Raw genomic sequence first — 13084 nt, forward strand, 5'->3', positions numbered from 1 at the left:
GATTATACTTCTTGTATATCTCATACAATAATTTTACTAATGTCCTTAGAATGAAAGGCACATTATTATGAGTCATGTATAACTAGTGTCTTTCATAATTTTCTTGAATGAAAATAGCAACAATTAAGCATTATTTTTATACAAATATGAACTATGTATAAACAATTTTGTCACTTAAAATTCCTTACACTTAACACATAGTTTAAGGATGTCTTATATCATAGGTAGATTCAGAAAAAAAGATTTCACAAATGATATTTGGGATTAAAGGAATTCAAAAAGAATTAAAATATAAGTATGTAATATTATAGGATATGAATGTTATATATCATTAGTGCAGAATTTTTCACTTGTCTATTTATATGTGACTCTTTTCACTTTAATGATTTCAGTTAAATAATTTCTCTTTTTTTGTAATGAAGTTAAAACACTAATGTCAGATTGTATTAATCCTTTTCAGTCATAACCTTCTTATATGTCTAATAGTGATAATACCTGTTTTACCCTTTTCCTTGAATTGTGAGAAACTTATTTAGTGAAATAATACATGAGAAAGCATTTTTTACACCATAAATGTGAACTCTTATTTCAAAATAGATACAAATTTATGCTGCCCTTCTAAGACATCTATGGAATATTTCTTAACTCAATCATGAATACTCAAAAAGATATTTTCTTTTTGTATGCAAAATGTTACTCCTCAAAGTAGACATGTATCTTACTTTCACAACTTATTTTTATGATTTTCTTAGTTTTCCATAAATTTGTCCACTAGTGTTCCAAAGAGTTTTGCATATTACTAGTAACACTGTTATTTTTTAGAAAAATAGTCCAAGACTCTGTGAAAGGGTGGCAATGGAACATATAAACCTTTAAGCAAGTATTTATTTTTCCCTAAAAAGAAAACAAAATAATTTTCAAAGAGGATAAACTAGAGGATAAACCATAGACATAAACATCTTGCCCAAATATTTTCACATTCTTTTTCTGGGTCTCAACATCTTTAATACAGTTTATTCTAATGTAAATGAGAAATCAAATCCAACAATGAATTAGGAAGTGATAAGTTTTCATTTAATACAGCTATCACTCAGATTGTCAGCCACACTGGTTTTTTTTTTTTTTTTTTTTTTTTTTTTTTTGTGTTGCTGAGGTTTGAACCCAGGGCTTAATGCATGCAAGGCAAGCACTCTACCAACTGAGCTATATCCCCAGCCCCTACACCATTTTTCATACCAGCTTATAGATATAAGCTTATAGATATAATCAGTTGCCCATAATACTATCTCATAAGTCACTCTCATGCCTGTACTTCTGTCTGTATTTCCACTGTCTAACCTAAAGAAAGAAACGTGTTGCCTCCCTGTTTTTTTTTCTTTCAAAATTCTTTTTAATGGTTTCCTGACCCATAAACCAAACCTCTTCAAAAACAGCCTAATGTTGCTACCCAATAAATGTTATAAGGCAGAACTGAAGTAGCATTAGGATTATCAGCAACTGAGGTCAAAACTGTTACAGAGCTGAGAGCTTTTAAGAAAGTGATACACTGTGAAGACCTCCCCCTTCAAACCCCAAATCTTATGAGCAAGTCAGAAAGATTTCAGATATGTCACTTGGAGTTAACAGGAATGAGTTGATTGAAGGGGTAGAAAAAGGGGAAGGGAACACTCTCAGTGCAGAGAGTGGGTCCTCCAGGAGAGGAGGATAGTGTACCTCTCCTGTACTACAGTTGTTTGGGGGGATTCCAGAGAAGATTCCAGAGAGTCCCACCAAGGTTCACCTTGGCCCATGCTGACTGGTCCTAATTGAATTCTTAACCATAAATTCTTACAGATTTTATGGTTAGGAAGATTCATCCTTATCTCCCTGAGTTTTGGCAACTTTCTGTGAAAAGGGTCACAAATTCTCTCCCTTCATGGTAATTTGGGTTCCTCTTACCAACGTTTTTTTTAGGCCTGCATTTAGGTAGTTTGCTGAGGAATGTGACATACCCTGTCCACTTAGGCCAGACAGGGCTGCAGGTAAATTTCTTTCTGGAAAAGAAAGCATTTGGTGGCTAGCACAATGGGCCAGTTTTATAGAATTATCCTCTTAATCTCATGTTCTCACCTTCTGTCACATAAAAGAAGCCATCCTGTACACGTTTGTACTTATTATGTTTATCTCATTGTAAATAATATGTCTATCACAAACATTTTACCTAAATTAAAAAAACCTCTCTAAATCCATGTGTGTATGTATTCATTATTTTACACTAAGTAAATAGTTTTAATTTTCTTAGTGACAAAAAAATTAAGGATTAAATTATGACGGTTGATATCAGTATTTCATGAATACAAGACGCTTAGGAAGGAACAGCATATTAAATCCCCCAAATGAATTAAGATAAACCACTCAACAATTAATAAAACAGAAAACAAAATTTCAATTTATAAGAGTATCACAAGAGTTTTTCTTTTTAAGTTTGGTTTAAAAGAATCCTTTTGTCAAATGTGATTTTAAAAGTTTTAATTGTAATAATAATGTCATACTGAAAAAGAAATAAAAAGTCATACTGAAAAAAAAATTATGAATGTGACTCAGTTTTAAAAAGCTATGGTCATGTAAGATACAACTGTGAAAACAGCATATTAAAAAATGAGGTTAAAAGAGATTTTCCTTAAAATACAAATTAATATAAAAGAGACTAGGGGAAAAGTGGAAGCAGAGTAGTTCAGTACCTGTAACTATAAAAGCTATTCTAAGAGTGATTAAACACCTGCACCTAAAAGTCAGCAGACCTGGAGAATTTTTATTGGTTTCTTATTAATCCTTTTCATAGAAGAGATAAATCTTATGACAGTTCAGCTAGCATAAAACATGGAGTAAAATAGGAAGCTAAAACTAAGTAAGTGGTAGTTAGAATTGGAATTGCTATAGACTAGTTTTATATATGTCTCATTGGAGATATTTCAGATGAAATTAAGAACACCAACACAGCACTATATTAAAATGACCAAAAAAAGTTTTATTCTAGCCATTCAAGGATAGTTTAGCTTTTTAGAATATGCAATTCAATTCAAAACTATAAAACGAACACAAAGAAATAAAGGAATCTGAGTAAGAAATGACAGGAAAAACAGGTAGTGAATTAGATCCTTGGATTGTATATTGGGGTTAGATATAACAGGGTTATTACTTCAAGTAAATTATGCATAAAGTGATAAAGAAATACAAGGGATAATAGAAACATAAAAATTAAGAGAAAGATTGGAGTGAGAATTGGAACTGAATTCCTACAATTGAAATTATTCTAAAATAAATAAAATTATGACAGTTATACAAAATTCCATTCTTTTCTTTCATAACTGTTTATAAATTTCTAAAAATAAATCAATGATCATATATATATTCAACCATTAAATATTCATTAGAAATATATTCTTTTGTATCTCTTTTTATTCTATTAGTTATACATGACAGTAGAATACATTGTATCTCTTTTTATTCTATTAGTTATACATGACAGTAGAATACATTTTGACACATGCATTCTACTGTCATGTATAACTAATAGAATAAAAAGAGATACAATGGAGTATCATTTCCATTGTATCTGAATGAAAAATGGAGTATAATTTCCCTTTCTTCTGATTGTACATGATGCAGAATCACACTGGTCACATAGTCATATATGTACATAGGATAATAATGTCAGATTCATTCTACTACCCCACCTACCCCCATACCTTGCCCCTCCCTTCACTCCTCTCTATCTACTCCAAAGTAGCTCTATTCCTTTCTGGCACCACCTCCCCTTATACTGATTTAGATCTGCATACCAGAGAAAACATTCAGTCTTTGTTTTTTGGGGGATTGATTTAGCATGATATTTGGCTTTTTGGGATTTTGCTTAGTATGTTATTCTCCAGTGCCTTCAATTTACAAGCAAATGCCATAATTTCATTCTTATTTAATACTGAGTAATATTCCATTGTGTATAATATATGCCACACTTTCATTACCCATCCATCTGTTGAAGGACACCTAGGTTGGTGCCATAGTTTAACTATTGTGAATTGAGCTGTTATAAGCATTGATGTGACTGTGTCATTGTAGTATGCTGATTTTAAGCCCTTTGGGTATAAACCGAGGAGGAAACAATTAATAACGTGAATAGAGAGACTATAGAATAGGGGGAAATCTACCACATGCACTTCATATAGAGCATTAATCTCCAGGATATATAAATAACTCAAAAAAACTTAACATCAAAAAAACCCAAATAACCAAATAAATAAATGGGCTAAGGACCTGAACAAACACTTCACAGAACAAGGAATACAATCTATCAACAAATATATGAAGGCATACCAACATCTCTAGTAATTAGAGAAATGCAAATCAAAACCACTCTAAGATTTCATCTCACTCCAGTCAGAATGGCAGCTACCAAGAATACAAACAACAATAAGTGTTGTCAAGGATGTAGGGGAAAAGGTATACACATACATTGCTGGTGGGACTGCAAATTGGTGCAACCACTATGGAAAGTGGTATGGAGAGTCCTCAGAAAACTTGTAATGGAACCATCATTTGTCCCATCTATTCCATTCCTTGGTTTATATCCAAGACTAAAATCAGCATACTACAGTGATGCAGTCACATCAATGTTTACTATATATTTGCATATATTACTCAGTGTGAAAATCAGACAAATATGTAAAGAAGATCTGAGACTTTTTTATTTCTCAGGTATTTAAAAATCTGGAGAGCATATCCCACCAGGTAAAAAACAGATAAACTGTAAATTCATAACAAATTATGAATATCTAGAGAGATGAGATCACAAGGTAAGAAAATCAACAAATATGTGGGGAGAGAGGCAGCTCATGGGAGGTGGGATATGAACACGTGATTCTCTTGAGTGGACATAGTCAAATGCAGATAAGAAGAATTAAGTTAGAACAGTAGACAGGTTGTTGGAGGTTTAGCCCAAATGAGAGAGCAGAAAAAAAAAACCCTAGATGACAATAGACATAGAGAAGATCACACCCTCTTACCAGGTTTTTATTTACAGATGTTCTATCTGACATTAATTGGAAATGCTGAGACTAGTACCAAGAAGGCTTTGCTTGTGGTGCAAGATTTGGGCAGAAGAGGTGCAGACATTGTGGAGGGTTACAAAACTCTATCTCTTCCGGTCCCATTGGGTTGCTAGGGCTGCCATAACTAATATTATATGTTAGAAGGATTAAATAACAGAAGTGATTTTTTTCCTAGTTCTGTAGGATACAAATTCAAGATCAGCATGCCAGCAGGTTGGGTGAGTTTTATTTTGAGACTTCTGTCCTTAGTTTAGAGATAGGTACTTCTCTCCATATTTTCACATGGTTTTTATTCCATGTGCATATGTGGGAGGGGAGGTATTTCTGGTGTCTCATTCTTTAAAAAAGAAAACCAAACAGTTCTTCTGGATTAAGTCTCTACCTTTATGATCTCATTTAATCTTATTACCTTCTTGCAGGGCTGTCTCCAAATACATCACATTGGAATTAGTCTTCAACATGTGAATTTTTGAGGAACACTAAAGTCCATAACATTCTCCCATGCAATAAAATGTCTTCATCATTGAGCTAAAGGGCAGTAATCACTTGCCCTTTTAGGATAAAGTGAAAACTCATTTGAAGGTGGGAGAATTAAGATTCTCTGTCTCTGGTACAAGGGCAAGAATTCATACTGGGACCAGAAGTATATCTGGAGGAATGGCAGGAATTCTTGTGAGAGCTATTCCCTAAGGACTCAGGGCCAATGTGCCTGTCTCAATTATGCTTCACTAGTGGCTTATTCAGAACAACCGATAACACCTTTCAACCCAAACCAGGAGGCTTACAATCTTTGAGTAAATAGGACAGTGGCATCCTGTCATGATAGCTGTGAGGGGTCTGACTCTGAGGCTCAGTGCCCAAGGGCAATATAAGTCTGTAGCAGATTTTGAGGCAGTATGGTGGTGGTAGGGAACCCTCTAGTAAACTGTACACTAAAGGCAAGTTTGCACTAAAGAAATTTAAAGACTTTTAATACACTGAACATATTTCTAGTGAAAAAATAGCCATGGGTCAGACTTAACTGTTGAGTTGATCAGCACAGATCTTCATATTACAGGCCTTGACAGAAGAAAATGCATACCAATTTCTAAGAAAATAGAATTGTACATGTTCATCTCTACTGTAACGGCTTCTATCAAACATTACCAAGCATAAGAAAAAGCAAGCGAAAATGACACACTCCCCAAAGATGAAACAATCCACAAAACAAAGCTCAGATGTGAAATATGATGGCACTATTTTAATACATAAACTTAAAATAACTATAAGTAATGTGGAAAAATATAAAAACTAATTGAAAATTTCTAGGAAGATGTAAATTGTAATAATGGACAGAATGCTGGCAATAAAAAGCGTAAATGGCAGAGAGAATGCATTTGATAGTGAGGCAGAACACCAAGGCAGAAGGGGGTGGGGGAGGAAGGTGGCTCAGGACATGGCCAACATGAAGCAAATGTGAGATTAAGCTCAGGTTATAAAATAAATATTCTAAAGTCATGCCTGCAGTGACCCACCTCCTCAGCTACATCCTACCTGCCACAGTTACCACCCAGGAGATTAACACACTGATTAGGTTAAGGCTCTCATAACCCAGTCATTTCAGCTCTAAACCTTGCTTGTCTCCCATATGATTTTCTCGGGGACATTTGTGAAATACCAGAGTTATTTTAAAAAATTGTTCTTAAATAGATTACTTTTTAAAAGTGATTTTATTTTTTTAAATACATGACAACAGTGGAATGCATTACAATCCTTATTACACATATAGAGCACAGTTTTTCATATCTCTGTATATAAGGTATGTTGACATCCAATTCAAGTCTTCATACATGTACTTTGTATAATGATGACCATCACATACCACCATCCTTGCTAATCCCTTCCCCCTGCCTTTCGAACCTACCCTTCTTCCCTATCTAGAATTAATCTAATCCTCCCATGCTCTCCCTCTCTACCCCACTATGAGTCACCCCCCTTATATCAGAGAAAACATTTGGCATTTGTTTTTTGGGGATTGGCTGACTTCACTTAGCATTATCTTCTCCAACGCCATCCATTTACCTGCAAATGCCATGATTTTGTTCTTTTTATTGCTGAGTAATATTCCATTGTGGATAAATGTGGCATTTATTTTTTTATCCATTCATCCACTGAAGGACATCTAGGTTGGCTCCACAGTTTAGCTATTATGAATTGTGCTGCTATAAACATTGATGTGGCTGTGTCCCTATAGTATGCTGTTTTTAAGTCCTTTGGGTATAGTCTGAGAAGAGGAACAGCTGGGTCAAATGGTGGTTCCATTCCCAGATTTCCAAGGAATCTCCATACTGCTTTCCAAATTGACTGCACCAATTTGTAGCCTCACCAGCAATGTAGGTAACCAGTGTGAGTAGATTTGAGCTCTCCCTCTCGGGCCTGGAACTTTTCTAATCTTGGTCTCTCTTAATTGCTCCTGGTTTTTAGACCCCTCCCTCTCCTCTCTTGCTTATCAGGTCTCAACTTCTTGCTCTCCGCCCTAGGTTCACACCAGGTGGGCAGCGCCCTGGTTACACTGCGCTCTTGTTCAACTGAGAGCAGTTTTTGTGTTGGATAGTTACTGTGCGGATTTATCACAGCTGCCAGGAGGGGAGTTGGAAACCAGGTTCCTGTTCAGTTGCAGATCTGCACTGATAGCCACAACCCACCAAAAGATGGCAAGAAAGGTTTTCCAAGATGGAGTCCCTGTGTTTCCCATGTTGAGGTGTCTGGTGAGGAGGGAGCTGGGATGTCCTCATGCTGTCGGTCCAGTGACCTGCAAGGGAGTGGAGCGTAGTCTGGAGTTTTGCAGAGGTGTTGATTTGTTGTTTCTGCTCTGTGGCTTGAGAGTCACATGGGTGCTCAAACTGCAGGCTTTGGGACTGGAGTCTGGAGTCTTACCAGAACACAGAGGCTCAGAGTTCTGCTCGGTGTTGCAGCTCTGGTGGATTTTGCCAAAATCTGCTGAGGGGTCCTGTCACAGGTTCTGAGACGTTGTATTCCATCAAGGCAAGACCCTGATAGCTTTCTCGGATTTATGCACAGAGCAACCAGAAAAGGTATCTCCTTTACTCTGCCATCTTGGATCTCCCAAATAGATTACTTTTGATGCTATTTCTGGTATAGAGTCTAGACTTGCCTATAGTGATTAAGGAAAGAAGAGTTGTCTTTCTTTTCCTGGTGTGTGATAGGGAGTCATGTTTACAGATGGAATTTTATGCTGTTTTTAGGAAAATTTTGATAGGACAGAAAGCTTTTAGGATATCTGCTGTTTCTCAGTTTTCTTCAGCTCAAAATAATCCTACGCCCAAATGGCATATTTTTTTGTGGGTTTTTCTGATCTGGTACAATATTAAAGTAACTATTAGTTTCCATTCATTGCTATAAGATTGCTCTTTGTTTTCAACTACCTCTGAGACATCCATTGATCCATAGTCCAGATATAGTCAAGTTATTTGACAGGCATAGAGTGATCTGAGGTTCATTCATCCAGATCCTCTGTGCTATACAGCAGAAGCTGGTATGTGTTTTCAAAAGAAATAGGAAGGTCCTGGTTCAGCAGTTGCCCTTCTAAGATCTTTATTATGGAATAGGAGCTATCTGTATTTGATAATGTGAGGAGAAATGCCACAACTAGAGACAGGGTAGGAAAAGATTATTCCTGTGGTAAAAATTTATAGTTTAAGGAACAATGTAGTAGAGTGATATGAGAGAAAGTGTCCAAGTTAGAAACACCAAAAGGCAAGTCCATCCTTTCACAAATGCAATGAAAAATTTGGCACAAAATATCCCAAACATATCCTTTTGTAATTCTATAATCTTACACAATGCTTGTAACAATGTACTGAAAGAATTGATTTTATTTTATTTTTTAAATCAACAGATTTCTTTGTAAAGAGAAAGCGGAGTGTTTCCATGTACTTATCTCCAGCTCTTTGGAGTCAGATTGGGAAATAACAACCTGGGCCTGTGAGAGTAGAACAGACTTTATTCACTATGAATTCTTGAGATGTCTGGTGACTCCCTGGAAGTCCAGTGTATAGGATGTGTCATTGACTCTTCTGCTGAGACCTACCTACTGCCAAACTCTACATGCTGGGGAATATTGATGAGAATATTTACCAGCAAATTTTCTAGTCTCAGGATCCAAGACAAGAGTAGAAGTTGGAGCAAATGATAGACCAAATGTTTGGGAGGAAAGGTTAAGGAAATCTTTGTGGGAACAAAGGCCTTGGAAAAACTGTGATTATTCCAGAGAATCAATAAGGTCATGTGAATTCCCAGGGTTGTGTACAAATTTACGAATCTGAGAAGACCTAACACTCTTACTTCCAGCTGACCTTCACGCTCTACACAATGAGAAAATGAAAGCTAAAATAGGACTGTAAAGTTCCTGTCTTAGTATTGAAGACATGCCCTAGAATACACAGAGAGCGCTTTAGAAAGAAACAGGAGAGTTGTTTGTTCTTGGAATTCAAGGACATTTCTGTCCATTTTGGAGCTAACTGCTAGGCCAGTGAAACAATGACTTCATTCTAACAAATTTTAAAAAAGAATTAACACTAGTATTCTTAAGCTCTTCTAAACAATAGGAAGTGACATTTCCTGACTCATCATATGAGGCCAGTCTTACTATAATACCTCAGCCAAAGATATCACTAGAAAATAAAGCAATAGACTATATCCCTTATGAATATAGAATCATATGTCCTCAGTGAAATATTAGCAAATTGAATCTACTAGCATTTCAAATGAATTGTATACAATGGCCTAATGGGATTTGTTTCAAGGAAGGAAGTTTGGTCCAACATAGGAAAATCAATGCAGTACATTGTATTAATAAACTAAATTTAAAAAATGATCATCTCAATAAATACAAATAAAATTATATTTGACATTTTTTCTCCCTTTAATGATAAAACAACATAAATTAGAAATCAAGGGAACTTCCTCAATGTGGTAATTGGCATGTATGAAAAATCTATAGCTAATTTCATACCTAATATCGTACCAGTAAAAAACCAAAAGTTTCCCTCCATCATCTGGAAGAAGACATTTTATCCCACTTTTATTTAACATTAAAATTAACATTCTAGACAGGACAGTAAGAAAAAAAAGACATGAATATTCAAAAGGAAGAAGTAAAACTAAGGAAAAAATTAACAGACAACAATATTTCATTAGTAGGAAACCATAAAGAATACACATAACACACATATGCACAGATACACATGTGCAAATACATGATTAATACTAAATGATATAGGGAAACTTGAGATAAATATGCAAAAACAAATTAAATCCATACACTAATAATAGAAAACCAGAAAAATGGCATGAAGAATGTACTCTATATAATAGCATTAAAAAAATACTTAAGAATAAAGTTGACCAAAGTAATACTAGACCTCTACAATAAAGCATAAATCATTGTTGAAGAAAATTTCAGACTAAAAAAGCAGAAAGACATTTCAGCAGTCAGTGGATTAAATATTTTATTTGTTTTCTATCAACCTATCAAAATAAAGATATCATAGATTTTAGAAGGACAATTTTGGATGGAAAGTAATAGAATACATTATAAAATTTTATTTTATAAAAATTTTTAAGTAAAATATGGATAAGGATATGGATGAGGCCAGCACCATCATGATCCAATAATTCCCAACAGCCCCCCACCTCTGGACCAAGTCTTCATCACAAGAGTCTTTAAGGGATACTTCATATCCTAACCACACCGAAATTTATACATAAGTAGTCATAGCAATTCGTATTAGTTCAAAATTGGAAATGACCTAAAATGTTTATCAGCTGATGAATGGAAAAATAATGGTAGCATATCCTACATTAGAATCTTATTCAAAGAATAAAGGAGTAATATTGAAAAATGCTGTAATATATATGAATTTAGCATTATACTAGGTGAATGAACACATAATTAAAAGGCTAAACTAAGAAGAAATAGAGAATTATTAATTCAGGCTCATTTCTTCATTAGTTTGTAATGCAGAACATTCTTAAATAATGTATTGATAAATCAAAAAATGATAATTGTTTTTATTAATAAAACTTGGGATTTTTATTTAAAAAAATAAAAATTTAAAAATTATTGAATAATTACTCAGCATTGTTTTATATAAAATAAAATTATATAAAACTAAATTTTATATAATCAAAATTTATTATTATATAATTATAAAATTACATATTTATAATTATATAAGAATAAATTTAAACTTTTTAAAAAAATTTTTTATTGCTCAAAACATTACAATGATCTTGACATATCATACATTTGATTCAAATGGGGTACCTAATCTTAATCTTATTTTTCCACGTGTACAGATTGCAGGATCACATTGGTTTTATAGCCACGTTTATACATAGGGCCATACTAGTGTCTGTTGTATTGTGCTGCCCTTCCTATCCCCCCCTCCTCTCCGCTCCCCTCTTTCTACCCAATCTACTGTGACACCTTTTCTCTTTTTTCTTCCCCCTCACACCATCTTATATGTAATTTTGCATAACAATGAGGGTCTCCTACCATCTTCCATGCAATTCCCCTTCTCTCTCCCATTCCCAAGCACCTCTTGTCCCTATTTAATGGTAATCTTCTTCTCATGCTCTTCCTCCCTGCTCTGTTTTGAATCTCCCCCCTTATATCAAAGAAGACATTCTGCATTTGTTTTTTAGGGATTGGCTAGCTTCACTTAGCATAATCTGCTCTAATGCCATCCGTTTTCCTGCAAATGCCATGATTGTGTTGTTTTTTAGTGCTGAGTAATTTTCCATTGTGTATAAATGCCACATTTTTTTTTATCCATTCATCTATTGAAGGGCATCTGGGTTGGTTCCACAGTCTAGCTATTGTGAATTGTGCTGCTATGAACATTGATGTAGCTGTGTCCCTGTTGTATGCTCTTTTGAGGTCTTTTGGGAATAGTCCGAGAAGCAGAATAGTTGGGTCAAATGGTGGTTCCATTCTCAGCTTTCCAAGGAATCTCCATACTGCTTTCCAAATTGGCCGCACCAATTTGCAGTGCCACCAGCAATGTACCAGTGTACCCTTTTCCCCACATCCTCGCCAGCACTTGTTATTGTTTGACTTCATAATGGCTGCCATTCTTACTGGAGTGAGATGGTATCTTAGAGTGGTTTTAATTTGCATTTCTCTGATTGCTAGAGATGGTGAGCATTTTTTCGTGTATTTGTTGATTGTATGTCCTCCTCTGAGAAGTGTCTGTTCAGATCCTTGGCCCATTTGTTGGTTGGGTTATTTGTTTTCTTGTTTAATTTTTTGAGTTCTTTGTATACTCTGGAGATTAGAGCTCTATCTGAAGTGTGAGGGGTAAATATTTGTTCCCAGGATGTAGGCTCCCTATTTACCTCTTATTGTTTCTCTTGCTGAGATAAAACTTTTTAGTTTGAGTAAGTCCCATTTGTTGATTCTTGATTTTAACTCTTGTGCTATGGGTGTCCTAGTAAGGAATTTGGAGCCCGACCCCGTGAGATGGAGATTAGAGCCAACTTTTTCTTCTATTAGACACAAAGTTTCTGGTTTGATTCTAGCTCCTTGATCCATTTTGAGTTAACTTTTGTGCAAGGTGAGGGAAAGGGATTCAATTTCATTTTGTTTCATATGGATTTCCAGTTCTCCAAGCACCATTTGTTGAAGATGCTATCCTTTCTCCATTGCATGCTTTTGGCAACTTTGTCTAATATAAGGTAGTTGTAATTTTGTGGATTGGTCTCTGTGTCCTCTATTCTATACCATTGGTCTACCTGCCTGTTTTGGTACCAGTACCATGCTGTTTTTGTCAATATTGCTCTGTAGTATAGTGTAAAATCTGGTATTGCTATACCGCCAGTTTCACTCTTCCTGTTTAGAATTGCTTTTGATATTCTGGGTTTTTTATTTTTGCAGATGAATTTCATGATCGCTTTTTCTATTTCTGTGAAGAATGCCGTTGGGATTTTGATTT

This window comes from Spermophilus citellus, assembly GCF_964194105.1.
Source record: "Spermophilus citellus genome assembly, chromosome: 16".
In the NCBI taxonomy this organism is placed as follows: Eukaryota; Metazoa; Chordata; class Mammalia; order Rodentia; family Sciuridae; genus Spermophilus; species Spermophilus citellus.